We start from the raw sequence: 17,768 nt of genomic DNA, 5'->3' as shown, positions 1-17,768 counted from the left end.
TGGCGCATCTGAAAACAAAAAAATGGTAAATCACACATATTTGCATTCTACAAGCTGTAAATCACATATCTGCATTCTGCAACCTATAAATCTCAGATAACTGCATTCTGAAACCTGTAACTTGCACATATCTGCATTCTGCAGCATTTAAATCGCACATATCTGCATTCTGAAAAGTATAAATCGCGCATAACTGCATTCTGCAACCTGTAAATTGCACATATCTGCATTCTGTAAATCGCACATAACTGCATTCAGCAACCTGTAAATTGCACATATCTGCAACATGTAAATAGCACATATCTGTATTCTGTAAATTGCACATATCTGCATTCTGCAACCGGTAAATTGCACATATCTGAATTCTTAAATCTGTAAATCGCACATATCTGAGTTCTTAAATCTGTAAATCGCGCATAGCTGCATTCTGAAATCTGCAATTCGCACATATCTGCATTCTGTAACATGTAAATCGCACATATCTGCATTCAGCAACCTGGAAATTTGAAAGAATTGGGGGTCTATTAGACCCTAGATCTTACCTCTGCCCTCAAAGCATCTGACCACACCGTTCGGTGTGATAAAATGCTTTCCCACTGGATATGTTTATATCGGGGAGGGGGGACATTCCCTCCCACTGCTTGTAAAAGCAGTCTAGAGGCTAATTAGCCACTAGGATTGCTTTTACATGAAAGCCGATCACTATCTGAAAAGAATACCAAGATGATACCTAAACCCGCAGGCATCATTCTGGTATAACCATTCAAATTCCAGCAACATACCAGTACGTTGCTGGTCCTTGTTGGACATATATTGTAATTTTTTTTTCATGCAGCCTGTTGGCTGAAGGAAAAAAAAAGAGATTGATCGGTGGGTATGCCCACCATTAGAATACCTCCCTTCATCCACTCACTTCTAATGGTGGGCATACATGCACCATTTATATATGCCGAAGCATGGGGGCATCCTCCCGCAAAAAAGTTATGCCACGTACACACGGTCAGACTTTTCCACGGGCAAGCCATCTTTCGGAACTTCGACCATATGTATGCGGATTAGGAGCGAAATCGCTCCTCCGCCCCTGCTGCCCCCATGCTTCAGCATATATGCTCTTTTTTTTAACTGTGGTGTTGAAATCACCTCCTACAGCACTGGAGTCACAGCTTTATGTATCCTGAGGGCAAATGCTGCTGCTCTCAAGATAAATAAATCTGCGCTGCAGCTGAATGGCGCATCTGAAAACAAATAAATGGTAAATCGCACATATTTGCATTCTACAAGCTGTAAATCACATATCTGCATTCTGCATCCTATAAATCGCACATAACTGCATTCTGAAACCTGTAACTTGCACATATCTGCATTCTGCAGCATTTAAATCGCACATATTTGCATTCTGAAACCTATAAATCGCACATAACTGCATTCTGCAACCTGTAAATTGCACATATCTGCATTCTGTAAATCGCACATAACTGCATTCAGCAACCTGTAAATTGCACATATCTGCAACATGTAAATAGCACATATCTGTATTCTGTAAATTGCACATATCTGCATTCTGCAACCGGTAAATTGCACATATCTGAATTCTTAAATCTGTAAATCGCACATATCTGAGTTCTTAAATCTGTAAATCGCGCATAGCTGCATTCTAAAATCTGCAATTCGCACATATCTGCATTCTGTAACCTGTAAATCGCACATATCTGCATTCAGCAACCTGTAAATTTGAAAAAATTGGGGGTCTATTAGACCCTAGATCTTACCTCTGCCCTCAAAGCATCTGACCACACCGTTCGGTGTGATAAAATGCTTTCCCACTGGATATGTTTATATCGGGGAGGGGGGACATTCCCTCCCACTGCTTGTAAAAGCAGTCTAGAGGCGAATTAGCCACTAGGATTGCTTTTACATGAAAGCCGATCACTATCTGAAAAGAATACCAAGATGATACCTAAACCCGCAGGCATCATTCTGGTATAACCATTCAAATTCCAGCAACATACCAGTACGTTGCTGGTCCTTGTTGGACATATATTGTAATTTTTTTTTCATGCAGCCTGTTGGCTGAAGGAAAAAAGAGATTGATCGGTGGGTATGCCCACCATTAGAATACCTCCCTTCATCCACCCACTTCTAATGATGGGCATACATGCACCATTTATATATGCCGAAGCATGGGGGCATCCTCCCGCAAAAAAGTTATGCCACGTACACACGGTCGGACTTTTCCACGGGCAAGCCATCTTTCGGAATTTCGACCATATGTATGCGGATTAGGAGCAAAATCGCTCCTCCGTCCCTGCTGCCCCCATGCTTCAGCATATATGCTCTTTTTTTTAACTGTGGTGTTGAAATCACCTCCTACAGCACTGGAGTCACAGCTTTATGTATCCTGAGGGCAAATGCTGCTGCTCTCAAGATAAATAAATCTGCGCTGCAGCTGAATGGCGCATCTGAAAACAAAAAAATTGTAAATCGCACATATTTGCATTCTACAAGCTGTAAATCACATATCTGCATTCTGCAACCTATAAATCGCACATAACTGCATTCTGAAACCTGTAACTTGCACATATCTGCATTCTGCAGCATTTAAATCGCACATATCTGCATTCTGAAACCTATAAATCGCACATAACTGCATTCTGCAACCTGTAAATTGCACATATCTGCAACATGTAAATAGCACATATCTGTATTCTGTAAATTGCACATATCTGCATTCTGCAACCGGTAAATTGCACATATCTGAATTCTTAAATCTGTAAATCGCACATATCTGAGTTCTTAAATCTGTAAATCGCGCATAGCTGCATTCTGAAATCTGCAATTCGCACATATCTGCATTCTGTAACCTGTAAATCGCACATATCTGCATTCAGCAACCTGTAAATTTGAAAAAATTGGGGGTCTATTAGACCCTAGATCTTACCTCTGCCCTCAAAGCATCTGACCACACCGTTCGGTGTGATAAAATGCTTTCCCACTGGATATGTTTATATCGGGGAGGGGGGACATTCCCTCCCACTGCTTGTAAAAGCAGTCTAGAGGCGAATTAGCCACTAGGATTGCTTTTACATGAAAGCCGATCACTATCTGAAAAGAATACCAAGATGATACCTAAACCCGCAGGCATCATTCTGGTATAACCATTCAAATTCCAGCAACATACCAGTACGTTGCTGGTCCTTGTTGGACATATATTGTAATTTTTTTTTCATGCAGCCTGTTGGCTGAAGGAAAAAAGAGATTGATCGGTGGGTATGCCCACCATTAGAATACCTCCCTTCATCCACCCACTTCTAATGATGGGCATACATGCACCATTTATATATGCCGAAGCATGGGGGCATCCTCCCGCAAAAAAGTTATGCCACGTACACACGGTCGGACTTTTCCACGGGCAAGCCATCTTTCGGAATTTCGACCATATGTATGCGGATTAGGAGCAAAATCGCTCCTCCGTCCCTGCTGCCCCCATGCTTCAGCATATATGCTCTTTTTTTTAACTGTGGTGTTGAAATCACCTCCTACAGCACTGGAGTCACAGCTTTATGTATCCTGAGGGCAAATGATGCTGCTCTCAAGATAAATAAATCTGCGCTGCAGCTGAATGGCGCATCTGAAAACAAAAAAATGGTAAATCGCACATATTTGCATTCTACAAGCTGTAAATCACATATCTGCATTCTGCAACCTATAAATCGCACATAACTGCATTCTGAAACCTGTAACTTGCACATATCTGCATTCTGCAGCATTTAAATCGCACATATCTGCATTCTGAAACCTATAAATCGCACATAACTGCATTCTGCAACCTGTAAATTGCACATATCTGCAACATGTAAATAGCACATATCTGTATTCTGTAAATTGCACATATCTGCATTCTGCAACCGGTAAATTGCACATATCTGAATTCTTAAATCTGTAAATCGCACATATATGAGTTCTTAAATCTGTAAATCGCGCATAGCTGCATTCTGAAATCTGCAATTCGCACATATCTGCATTCTGTAACCTGTAAATCGCACATATCTGCATTCAGCAACCTGTAAATTTGAAAAAATTGGGGGTCTATTAGACCCTAGATCTTACCTCTGCCCTCAAAGCATCTGACCACACCGTTCGGTGTGATAAAATGCTTTCCCACTGGAAATGTTTATATCCAGGAGGGGGGACATTCCCTCCCACTGCTTGTAAAAGCAGTCTAGAGGCTAATTAGCCACTAGGATTGCTTTTACATGAAAGCCGATCACTATCTGAAAAGAATACCAAGATGATACCTAAACCCGCAGGCATCATTCTGGTATAACCATTCAAATTCCAGCAACATACCAGTACGTTGCTGGTCCTTGTTGGACATATATTGTAATTTTTTTTTCATGCAGCCTGTTGGCTGAAGGAAAAAAGAGATTGATCGGTGGGTATGCCCACCATTAGAATACCTCCCTTCATCCACCCACTTCTAATGATGGGCATACATGCACCATTTATATATGCCGAAGCATGGGGGCATCCTCCCGCAAAAAAGTTATGCCACGTACACACGGTCGGACTTTTCCACGGGCAAGCCATCTTTCGGAATTTCGACCATATGTATGCAGATTAGGAGCAAAATCGCTCCTCCGTCCCTGCTGCCCCCATGCTTCAGCATATATGCTCTTTTTTTTAACTGTGGTGTTGAAATCACCTCCTACAGCACTGGAGTCACAGCTTTATGTATCCTGAGGGCAAATGCTGCTGCTCTCAAGATAAATAAATCTGCGCTGCAGCTGAATGGCGCATCTGAAAACAAAAAAATGGTAAATCGCACATATTTGCATTCTCCAAGCTGTAAATCACATATCTGCATTCTGCAACCTATAAATCGCACATAACTGCATTATGAAACCTGTAACTTGCACATATCTGCATTCTGCAGCATTTAAATCGCACATATCTGCATTCTGAAACCTATAAATCGCACATAACTGCATTCTGCAACCTGTAAATTGCACATATCTGCAATATGTAAATAGCACATATCTGTATTCTGTAAATTGCACATATCTGCATTCTGCAACCGGTAAATTGCACATATCTGAATTCTTAAATCTGTAAATCGCACATATCTGAGTTCTTAAATCTGTAAATCGCGCATAGCTGCATTCTGAAATCTGCAATTCGCACATATCTGCATTCTGTAACCTGTAAATCGCACATATCTGCATTCAGCAACCTGTAAATTTGAAAACATTGGGGGTCTATTAGACCCTAGATCTTACCTCTGCCCTCAAAGCATCTGACCACACCGTTCGGTGTGATAAAATGCTTTCCCACTGGAAATGTTTATATCCAGGAGGGGGGACATTCCCTTCCACTGCTTGTAAAAGCAGTCTAGAGGCTAATTAGCCACTAGGATTGCTTTTACATGAAAGCCGATCACTATCTGAAAAGAATACCAAGATGATACCTAAACCCGCAGGCATCATTCTGGTATAACCATTCAAATTCCAGCAACATACCAGTACGTTGCTGGTCCTTGTTGGACATATATTGTAATTTTGTTTTCATGCAGCCTGTTGGCTGAAGGAAAAAAAAGAGATTGATCGGTGGGTATGCCCACCATTAGAATACCTCCCTTCATCCACCCACTTCTAATGGTGGGCATACATGCACCATTTATATATGCCGAAGCATGGGGGCATCCTCCCGCAAAAAAGTTATGCCACGTACACACGGTCGGACTTTTCCACGGGCAAGCCATCTTTCGGAACTTCAACCATATGTATGCGGATTAGGAGCGAAATCGCTCCTCCGTCCCTGCTGCCCCCATGCTTCAGCATATATGCTCTTTTTTTTTAACTGTGGTGTTGAAATCACCTCCTACAGCACTGGAGTCACAGCTTTATGTATCGTGAGGGCAAACGCTGTTGCTCTCAAGATAAATAAATCTGAGCTGCAGCTGAATGGCGCATCTGAAAACAAAAAAATGGTAAATCGCACATATTTGCATTCTACAAGCTGTAAATCACATATCTGCATTCTACAACCTATAAATCGCACATAACTGCATTCTGAAACCTGTAACTTGCACATATCTGCATTCTGCAGCATTTAAAGCGCACATATCTGCATTCTGAAACCTATGAATCGCACATTACTGCATTCTGCAACCTGTGAATTGCACATATCTGCATTCTGTAAATCGCACATAACTGCATTCAGCAACATGTAAATTGCATATATCTGCAACATGTAAATAGTACATATCTATATTCTGTAAATTGCACATATCTTCATTCTGCAACCGGTAAATTGCACATAACTGCATTCTTAAATCTGTAAATCGCACATATCTGAATTCTTAAATCTGTAAATCGCACATAGCTGCATTCTGAAATCTGCAATTCGCACATATCTGCATTCTGTAACCTGTAAATCGCACATATCTGCATTCAGCCACCTGTAAATTTGAAAAAATTGGGGTCTATTAGACCCTAGATCTTTCCTCTGCCCTCAAAGCATCTGACCACACCGTTCGGTGTGATAAAATGCTTTCCCACTGGAAATGTTTATATCGGGGAGGGGGGACATTCCCTCCCACTGCTTGTAAAAGCAGTCTAGAGGCTAATTAGCCACTAGGATTGCTTTTACATGAAAGCCGATCACTATCTGAAAAGAATACCAAGATAATACCTAAACCCGCAGGCATCATTCTGGTATAACCATTCAAATTCCAGCAACATACCAGTACGTTGCTGGTCCTTGTTGGACATATATTGTAATTTTTTTTTCATGCAGCCTGTTGGCTGAAGGAAAAAAAAAGAGATTGATCGGTGGGTATGCCCACCATTAGAATACCTCCCTTCATCCACCCACTTCTAATGGTGGGCATACATGCACCATTTATATATGCCGAAGCATGGGGGCATCCTCCCGCAAAAAAGTTATGCCACGTACACACGGTCGGACTTTTCCACGGGCAAGCCATCTTTCGGAACTTCAACCATATGTATGCGGATTAGGAGCGAAATCGCTCCTCCGCCCCTGCTGCCCCCATGCTTCAGCATATATGCTCTTTTTTTTAACTGTGGTGTTGAAATCACCTCCTACAGCACTGGAGTCACAGCTTCATGTATCGTGAGGGCAAACACTGTTGCTCTCAAGATAAATAAATCTGAGCTGCAGCTGAATGGCGCATCTGAAAACAAAAAAATGGTAAATCGCACATATTTGCATTCTACAAGCTGTAAATCCCATATCTGCATTCTACAACCTATAAATCGCACATAACTGCATTCTGAAACCTGTAACTTGCACATATCTGCATTCTGCAGCATTTAAAGCGCACATATCTGCATTCTGAAACCTATGAATCGCACATTACTGCATTCTGCAACCTGTGAATTGCACATATCTGCATTCTGTAAATCGCACATAACTGCATTCAGCAACATGTAAATTGCATATATCTGCAACATGTAAATAGTACATATCTATATTCTGTAAATTGCACATATCTGCATTCTGCAACCGGTAAATTGCACATAACTGCATTCTTAAATCTGTAAATCGCACATATCTGAATTCTTAAATCTGTAAATCGCACATAGCTGCATTCTGAAATCTGCAATTCGCACATATCTGCATTCTGTAACCTGTAAATCGCACATATCTGCATTCAGCCACCTGTAAATTTGAAAAAATTGGGGTCTATTAGACCCTAGATCTTTCCTCTGCCCTCAAAGCATCTGACCACACCGTTCGGTGTGATAAAATGCTTTCCCACTGGAAATGTTTATATCGGGGAGGGGGGACATTCCCTCCCACTGCTTGTAAAAGCAGTCTAGAGGCTAATTAGCCACTAGGATTGCTTTTACATGAAAGCCGATCACTATCTGAAAAGAATACCAAGATGATACCTAAACCCGCAGGCATCATTCTGGTATAACCATTCAAATTCCAGCAACATACCAGTACGTTGCTGGTCCTTGTTGGACATATATTGTAATTTTTTTTTCATGCAGCCTGTTGGTAGGGATGAGCCGAACACCCCCCGGTTCGGTTCGCACCAGAACTTGCGAACGACCCCCGCGTTCGGCACGAACGTTAGAACCCCATTGAAGTCTATGGGACTCAAACGTTCGAATTGGAAAGTGCTAATTTTAACGGCTAATATGCAAGATAGTGTGCTAAAAAGGGTTTGGCGACCTGCCTCCTGCCTCAGGGGACATGGGTCACTGCAAGAAAAAGTTTTAAAAACTACCGTTTTGGCGGGAGCACTGATTTTAATGACGATTAAAGTGAAAAAAAAAAAGTGAAATATTCCTTTAAATATGGTGCCTGGGGGGTGTCTATAGTATGCCTGTGAAGTGCCACGTGTTTCCCGTGTTTAGAACAGTCCCTGCACAAAATGACATTAAACGGAAATAACACCATTTAAAACTGCTTGCGGTTTTAATGTTATATCTGGTTCCTGCAATATGGTTGAAAATCATTCAGAAAAATGGCATGGGTAGCCCTCCCTGCCCATTACCAGCCTATTTGGGTCTTGTACGCATATTAAGGGGAACCCCGTACCCATATTAAAAAAAGGAAATGCGTGTGGCCCCCAGGCCCTATATACTCAGAACAGCAGTATACAGGCGGTGCAAACAAGACAGGGACTGTGTAGGTTTGTTGTGTTAAGTTGAATCTGTTTGTCATTTTCAACCGGTACATTTTTAAAGTGTAGCTCCAGTCAAAAAAAATATCTTTAAGCTTTTTGGAAAACATAGGGAAGGGTTATCACCCCTGTATAATTTGTTTTGTCGTCCATCTTTTTTCATCTCACTTGCTGTTGTCTCCTTCCGTTTGCAAGTAGGAGATGTTTGTAAATTGGATGTTTGAAAGTAGGGGCCTGCCCTATATGCTCTGCAGAAATGGCGGAACAAGGTGTTGGTTTTGCAACAACATTGTAAGCCCTCAAAGTGACTCTTGGTGGGCGCTGGAGCGCCCTGCTGTGAACGATTATATCAAGAATTGTAATTACATGCCATTGTTGAACAGTGGTAGAAAAATTGACCTTTGGTGGTTGTGGTGCTGGTGCCACAACACTATAAGTCCTCACAGTTACTCTGGGTGGGCACAGGAAGGGGCCCTCCTGTGAAATATTATATCAAGAATTGTAATTACATGTCCCTGTTAAACAGGGGCAGAAAAATTGGGCCTTAGGCACTGGTGCCATCACACTGCAACCTCTGCCATATACTCTAGTTTTTTTGCAGGAATTTGCCCTGCTGCAAAGCATTGCATCAAAAATTGTACTTAAATGCCCCTGTTAAACAGGGGCAGAAAAATTGGGCCTTAGGCACTGGTGCCATCACACTGCAACCTCTGCCATACACTCTAGTTTTTTTGCAGGAATTAGCCCTGCTGCAAAGCATTGCATCAAAAATTGTACTTAAACGCCCCTGTTAAACAGGGGCAGAAAAATTGGGCCTTAGGCACTGGTGCCATCACACTGCAACCTCTGCCATACACTCTAGTTTTTTTGCAGGAATTAGCCCTGCTGCAAAGCATTGCATCAAAAATTGTACTTAAACGCCCCTGTTAAACAGGGGCAGAAAAATTGGGCCTTAGGCACTGGTGCCATCACACTGCAACCTCTGCCATATACTCTAGTTTTTTTGCAGGAATTTGCCCTGCTGCAAAGCATTGCATCAAAAATTGTACTTAAATGCCCCTGTTAAACAGGGGCAGAAAAATTGGGCTTTAGGCACTGGTGCCATCACACTGCAACCTCTGCCATACACTCTAGTTTTTTTGCAGGAATTAGCCCTGCTGCAAAGCATTGCATCAAAAATTGTACTTAAACGCCCCTGTTAAACAGGGGCAGAAAAATTGGGCCTTAGGCACTGGTGCCATCACACTGCAACCTCTGCCATATACTCTAGTTTTTTTGCAGGAATTAGCCCTGCTGCAAAGCATTGCATCAAAAATTGTACTTAAACGCCCCTGTTAAACAGGGGCAGAAAAATTGGGCTGCTGGCATCACCCAGAACCAAAAATGTTCTTCCAACATATCAGCGGAGGAGGAAGAGGATAGACAATCAACATAACAGGACAGTCACTCAGCATCAGCATAGGCAGTCTTGAAGGGATGTGGTATTTCAAAAAAAATTATTCGGTTACATCAGCTTCAGGTGCTTGGTAGCTGTGGGTGATCCAAGACTGATTCATCTTGATGAAGGTCAGTCGATCAACTGATTCGGTGGACAGGCGCACCCTGTGATCGGTAACGAAGCCACCAGCAGCACTGAAGGTGCGTTCCGAAAGAACGCTGGATGCAGGACAGGCCAGTAGCTCAATTGCATACTGTGCAAGCTCTGGCCAGTGATCCATCCTCAAGACCCAGTAAGCCAGAGGATTTTCAGTGGGAAAGGTGTCCAAGTCTGACCTTGCCCCTAGGTATTCCTGCACCATGTAAATTAGACGCTGGCGATGGGTGCTGGAACCAATCATACCTTGGGGCTGCGGACTAAAAAATTGTCTGAACGCATCAGTCAGACGGCCACCTTCTCCACCGCTCCTTCTGACTGATGCCTCAGCAACACGTTGTCCAGGACCAGGAGTTTGTGACCTCCCAGTCTCTGGGAACGCGTTGCACAGAGCTTTCTGCAAGGCCTCCCGGAGATGTCTCATCCTCTGCTCCCTCTGCGATGGCAAGATAAGGTCGGCAACCTTACCCTTGTACCGTGGATCAAGGAGAGTGGCCAGCCAGTAATGGTCCCTCTCCTTGATCCGAAGAATACGAGGATCCTTCCGCAGGCTTTGCAGGATCAGGGAGGCCATGCAGCGTAGGTTAGCTGAGGCATTCGGTCCGGAGTCCTCTGGGTCACTAAGGACAACATGATCCGCAGCTACCTCCTCCCAGCCACGTACAAGTCCACGTGTTTCTTGGGACTGTAAATCATCCCTATAAGACTGCTGCTGCTGATGCTGAGTGCCAGCCTCCACCTCCATGCTGACACAATCATCCTCCTCCTCCTCTTCCTCACCCTCTTCCTGTGTGATGGGTGGCACAGCAGGAACACTGTCTGGATAAAGGGGGCCTTGAGAGGCAAGGAAGTCCTCCTCTTCCTGCCTCTGTTCTGCCTCAAGTGCCCTGTCCATTATTCCACGCAGCGTATGCTCCAAGAGGTGGACAAGAGGTATAGTGTCACTGATGCATGCACTGTCACTGCTCACCATCCTTGTGGCCTCCTCAAACGGTGACAGGACAGTGCATGCATCCCTGATCATGCCCCACTGGCGTGGTGAGAAAAAACCAAGCTCTCCTGACCCTGTCCTGGTGCCGTAGTCGCACAGGTACTCATTGATGGCCCTCTGCTGCGTGTGCAGCCGCTGCAGCATGGCCAATGTTGAGTTCCATCTGGTGGGCATGTCACATATAAGGCGGTTCTTGGGCAGGTTCAACTCCTTTTGGAGCTCAGCCAGCCGAGCACAGGCATTAAATGATCGGCGGAAATGCACACAGACTCTCCTGGCCTGTTTCAGGACATCCTGTAAGCCGGGGTACCTGCCCAAGAACCGCTGCACCACCAGGTTAAGGACGTGAGCTACACAGGGCACATGGGTCAGTTGTCCCTGTCGGAGGGCGGAGAGGAGGTTGGTGCCATTGTCGCAAACCACCATTCCTGGCTTAAGCTGGCGTGGCGTCAACCACCTCTCGGCCTGCCCCTGCAGAGCTGACAAAACATCCACCCCAGTGTGGCTCCTGTCCCCCAAACAAACCAGCGCATGCACGGCATGGCATCGTTTTGCCTGCGTACTTGCGTAGCCCCTGCAACGCCTACGGAGCACCGCTGGTTCTGAGGACAGAGCACTGGAAGAGGCCGTGGAGGAAGAAGAAGAGGAGGGGGTGGAGGAGAGAGGTGTGTCACAACCAATAGTAGCATTTTGGAGGCGTGGTGGTGGAACAACCTCCAATACTACTGCACCTTGTCCTGCATCCTTCCCAGCAGCCAGAAGAGTGACCCAATGGGCCGTGAAAGAAAGGTAACGTCCCTGTCCATGCCTGCTGGACCATGAGTCAGCGGTAATATGCACCTTACCGCTGACCGCCCTGTCCAGCGAGGCAAGGACATTGCCTTCCACATGCCGGTAGAGAGACGGAATTGCCTTCCGTGAGAAAAAGTGGCGTTTGGGGACCTGCCACTGAGGAACCGCACATTGTACAAACTCACGGAAGGGGGCCGAATCTACCAACTGAAAAGGCAGCAGTTGAAGTGCTAGCAATTTAGCCAAGCTAGCATTCAACCGCTGGGCATGTGGATGGCTGGGAGTAAATTTCTTCCGCCGGTCCAGCAGCTGGGGCAGGGACATTTGTCTGCTATAATCGGACGTGGATGTACCACTAGCAGAGTTCCCGGAAGCACTTGGCTGTGACACACCTAATTCTACACCTTCATTCCTCTCAGAGCAGGTTTCAGAGAGGACTGAAGGTCTAGTGGGGTTGGAGATGCCAGCTGATGAGGAGCAAGGAGAGGTCCGCTTTGTTCTTTGGTGTGGGTCTTTGAGGTATGCTTGCCAACGAGCTGCATGGCAGGTCAACATATGTCTGGTCAAGCATGTGGTGCCCAAGCGGCTGATGTTTTGGCCACGTGAGATACGCTTGAGACATATGTTGCAAATAGCAGCGGTGCGATCTGATGCACTCGTCTCAAAAAAGGCCCACACCAAAGAACTTTTAGAATAACGCGCAGAGGAAGCGCTCTGCGCAGGCGGAGCTCTGCGGTGTGATTCAGTCGGTGTGCTGCCCCTAAGCTGGCCCCCGGAGGGCATCCTGCCTCGTTGGACATGTGCCTCCTCCTCCTCCTCCTCCTCCTCCCTCCTTCCAGGCACCCACGTGGAGTCAGTGCCCTCATCATCCCCTCCCTCTTCATCGCTGTAGCAAACCTGGCAGTATGCTGCAGCTTGTGGAACATTACTGCCAGATTGCTGTCCTTCTTGAGCATCCCCTCTCTCTGTGCTCACGCTACTGCCTTCCTCTAGCTGAGTGTCATCATCAGAGCCCACCAAACACTGGGCATCCTCCTGGAGCATGTACCCAACACTGTGCTCAAAGAGTTCAGGAGACTCCTCAGGAGGACGTGGTGGGTCTAGGGAAGGAGTCACTGATGATGACATTGAGAGGAGGGACGACGATGTGTTGGCAGCTGCTTTTCTACTACCCTGAGACTGGGTGAGAGAGGATGAGGAGGATGAAGAGGGCTTGGTCATCCACTCTACCAAGTCGTTGGCATGTTGCGGTTCAACATGTCCAGCTGCAGAAAAGAAGGACAAGCATGTCCCATGGCCACGTGCTGATGACAATGCACCGCGTCCCCGACCAGCACTGTTGTCTCTAGACACAGAGCCTGCTTGCCCTCTTTTATCGGCTCGCGCCTGTCTGCCTCTCCTTGCTGGCCTTCCAGACATGGTAATGGCCTGAAAGGAGTTGGGTAAAACAGTAGTTGGGTAGTTTATATTGTGCTGGAGGCACACAACACCCACTAACTCCTGCAGATGCCTTTTTTATAGAACAGCAGAGTTAAAGGGGTATATACAGATGTATACTGTGCTGTGCTGGATGCACACACAACTTCCAATAACTCCAGCAGATGTCAATCAGGCCCAAATAGAGAACAGCTATGTAGGTGGATAATAGCGGTATGTACTGGGTACAGAGCAGGCACACAGCACGCACTATCTCCTGAGTGACACTGCTGACTGCAAGCTCTATTGTTAAAGATGGACCACTAGCTATATAGGTGAGGTGAATATCACGGTGTATACTGCGGTCAGGGCACGCAGACAATAACCAGAAAACAGCAGAGTTAAAGGGGTATATACAGATGTATACTGTGCTGTGCTGGAAGCACACACAACTTCCAATAACTCCAGCAGATGTCAATCGGGCCCAAATAGAGAACAGCTATGTAGGTGGATAATAGCGGTATGTACTGGGTACAGAGCAGGCACACAGCACGCACTATCTCCTGAGTGACAGTGCTGACTGCAAGCTCTATTATTAAAGCTAGATCACTAGCTATATAGGTGAGGTGAATATCACGGTGTATACTGCGGTCAGGGCACGCAGACAATAACCAGAAAACAGCAGAGTTAAAGGGGTATATACAGATGTATACTGTGCTGTGCTGGAAGCACACACAACTTCCAATAACTCCAGCAGATGTCAATCGGGCCCAAATAGAGAACAGCTATGTAGGTGGATAATAGCGGTATGTACTGGGTACAGAGCAGGCACACAGCACGCACTATCTCCTGAGTGACAGTGCTGACTGCAAGCTCTATTGTTAAAGATGGACCACTAGCTATATAGGTGAGGTGAATATCACGGTGTATACTGCGGTCAGGGCACGCAGACAATAACAAGAAAACAGCAGAGTTAAAGGGGTATATACAGCTGTATACTGTGCTGTGCTGGAGGCACACACAACTTCCAATAACTCCAGCAAATGACAATCGGGCTCAAATAGAGAACAGCTATGTAGGTGTATATAGTGGTATGTACTGGGTACAGAGCACGCAGACAGCACGCACTAACACTACTGACTGCAAGCTCTATTATTAAAGCTAGATCACTAGCTATATAGGTGAGGTGAATATAGTGGTGTATACTGCGGTCAGGGCACAGACAGTAACCACTACACAAGAGCAAAATAGTAAATCAGCCAAAAACGATTGGTGTGTAACTGTGTTGAAGGTACACAGAACACCCACTGCTTCAGATGCTAACAAACACTACACGAGGCCGCCTGAAAGGCAGCTTTATATAGTGTGGGGCGTGCACTACACTGTCTGAGCTATGATTGGCCACAGGCAGGATGCCTGTGGCCAACCATTGCTCTTCCCGCTACTGGCGCTGCGATTGGCCAAGCATGCGGGGTCACAGTGCATGCTTGGCCAATCGTGAGACAGCAATGCATTGCGCCATCGCAATGCATTGTGGGCCACACGAATTTTGCCGCGAACGGCCCAAACATTCGACTCGAACACGAAGCTCATCCCTACCTGTTGGCAAAAGGAAAAAAAAAAGAGATTGATCGGTGGGTATGCCCACCATTAGAATACCTCCCTTCATCCACCCACTTCTAATGGTGGGCATACATGCACCATTTATATATGCCGAAGCATGGGGGCATCCTCCCGCAAAAAAGTTATGCCACGTACACACGGTCGGACTTTTCCACGGGCAAGCCATCTTTCAGAACTTCGACCATATGTATGCGGATTAGGAGCGAAATCGCTCCTCCGCCCCTGCTGCCCCCATGCTTCAGCATATATGCTCTTTTTTTTTAACTGTGGTGTTGAAATCACCTCCTACAGCACTGGAGTCACAGCTTTATGTATCGTGAGGGCAAACGCTGTTGCTCTCAAGATAAATAAATCTGAGCTGCAGCTGAATGGCGCATCTGAAAACAAAAAAATGGTAAATCGCACATATTTGCATTCTACAAGCTGTAAATCACATATCTGCATTCTGCAACCTATAAATCGCACATAACTGCATTCTGAAACCTGTAACTTGCACATATCTGCATTCTGCAGCATTTAAAGCGCACATATCTGCATTCTGAAACCTATGAATCGCACATTACTGCATTCTGCAACCTGTCAATTGCACATATCTGCATTCTGTAAATCGCACATAACTGCATTCAGCAACATGTAAATTGCATATATCTGCAACATGTAAATAGTACATATCTATATTCTGTAAATTGCACATATCTGCATTCTGCAACCGGTAAATTGCACATAACTGCATTCTTAAATCTGTAAATCGCACATATCTGAATTCTTAAATCTGTAAATCGCACATAGCTGCATTCTGAAATCTGCAATTCGCACATATCTGCATTCTGTAACCTGTAAATCGCACATATCTGCATTCAGCCACCTGTAAATTTGAAAAAATTGGGGTCTATTAGACCCTAGATCTTTCCTCTGCCCTAAAAGCATCTGACCACACCGTTCGGTGTGATAAAATGCTTTCCCAATGGCGATGTTTATATCCGCGAGGGGGGACATTTCCTCCCACTGCTTGTAAAAGCAGTCTAGAGGCTAATTAGCCACTAGGATTGCTTTACATGAAAGCCGATCACTATCTGAAAAGAATGATACCAAGATGATACCTAAACCCGCAGGCATCATTCTGGTATAACCATTCAAATTCCAGCAACATACCAGTACGTTGCTGGTCCTTGTTGGACATATATTGTAATCTTTTTTTCATGCAGCCTGTTGGCTGAAGGAAAAAAGAGATTGATCGGTGGGTATGCCCACCATTAGAATACCTCCCTTCATCCACCCACTTCTAATGATGGGCATACATGCACCATTTATATATGCCGAAGCATGGGGGCATCCTCCCGCAAAAAAGTTATGCCACGTACACGCGGTCGGACTTTTCCACGGGCAAGCCATCTTTCGGAACTTCGACCATATGTATGCGGATTAGGAGCGAAATCGCTCCTCCGCCCCTGCTGCCCCCATGCTTCAGCATATATGCTCTTTTTTTTTAACTGTGGTGTTGAAATCACCTCCTACAGCACTGGAGTCACAGCTTTATGTATCCTGAGGGCAAATGCTGCTGCTCTCAAGATAAATAAATCTGTGCTGCAGCTGAATGGCGCATCTAAAAACAAAAAAATGGTAAATCGCACATATTTGCATTCTACAAGCTGTAAATCACATATCTGCATTCTGCAACCTATAAATCGCACATAACTGCATTCTGAAACCTGTAACTTGCACATATCTGCATTCTGCAGCATTTAAATCGCACATATCTGCATTCTGTAACCTGTAAATCGCACATATCTGCATTCAGCAACCTGTAAATTTGAAAGAATTGGGGGTCTATTAGACCCTAGATCTTACCTCTGCCCTCAAAGCATCTGACCACACCGTTCGGTGTGATAAAATGCTTTCCCACTGGATATGTTTATATCGGGGAGGGGGGACATTCCCTCCCACTGCTTGTAAAAGCAGTCTAGAGGCTAATTAGCCACTAGGATTGCTTTTACATGAAAGCCGATCACTATCTGAAAAGAATACCAAGATGATACCTAAACCCGCAGGCATCATTCTGGTATAACCATTCAAATTCCAGCAACATACCAGTACGTTGCTGGTCCTTGTTGGACATATATTGTAATTTTTTTTTCATGCAGCCTGTTGGCTGAAGGAAAAAAAAAAGAGATTGATCGGTGGGTATGCCCACCATTAGAATACCTCCCTTCATCCACCCACTTCTAATGGTGGGCATACATGCACCATTTATATATGCCGAAGCATGGGGGCATCCTCCCGCAAAAAAGTTATGCCACGTACACACGGTCGGACTTTTCCACGGGCAAGCCATCTTTCGGAATTTCGACCATATGTATGCGGATTAGGAGCAAAATCGCTCCTCCGCCCCTGCTGCCCCCATGCTTCAGCATATATGCTCTTTTTTTTAACTGTGGTGTTGAAATCACCTCCTACAGCACTGGAGTCACAGCTTTATGTATCGTGAGGGCAAACGCTGTTGCTCTCAAGATAAATAAATCTGAGCTGCAGCTGAATGGCGCATCTGAAAACAAAAAAATGGTAAATCGCACATATTTGCATTCTACAAGCTGTAAATCACATATCTGCATTCTGCAACCTATAAATCGCACATAACTGCATTCTGAAACCTGTATCTTGCACATATCTGCATTCTGCAGCATTTAAATCGCACA

The sequence above is a fragment of the Lithobates pipiens genome, unplaced genomic scaffold (genome assembly GCF_037356315.1).
Source record: "Lithobates pipiens isolate NorthernLeopardFrog02 unplaced genomic scaffold, aLitPip1_a1.2 Scaffold_18, whole genome shotgun sequence".
NCBI lineage: Eukaryota > Metazoa > Chordata > Amphibia > Anura > Ranidae > Lithobates > Lithobates pipiens.
This window is presented reverse-complemented; position numbering follows the sequence as displayed.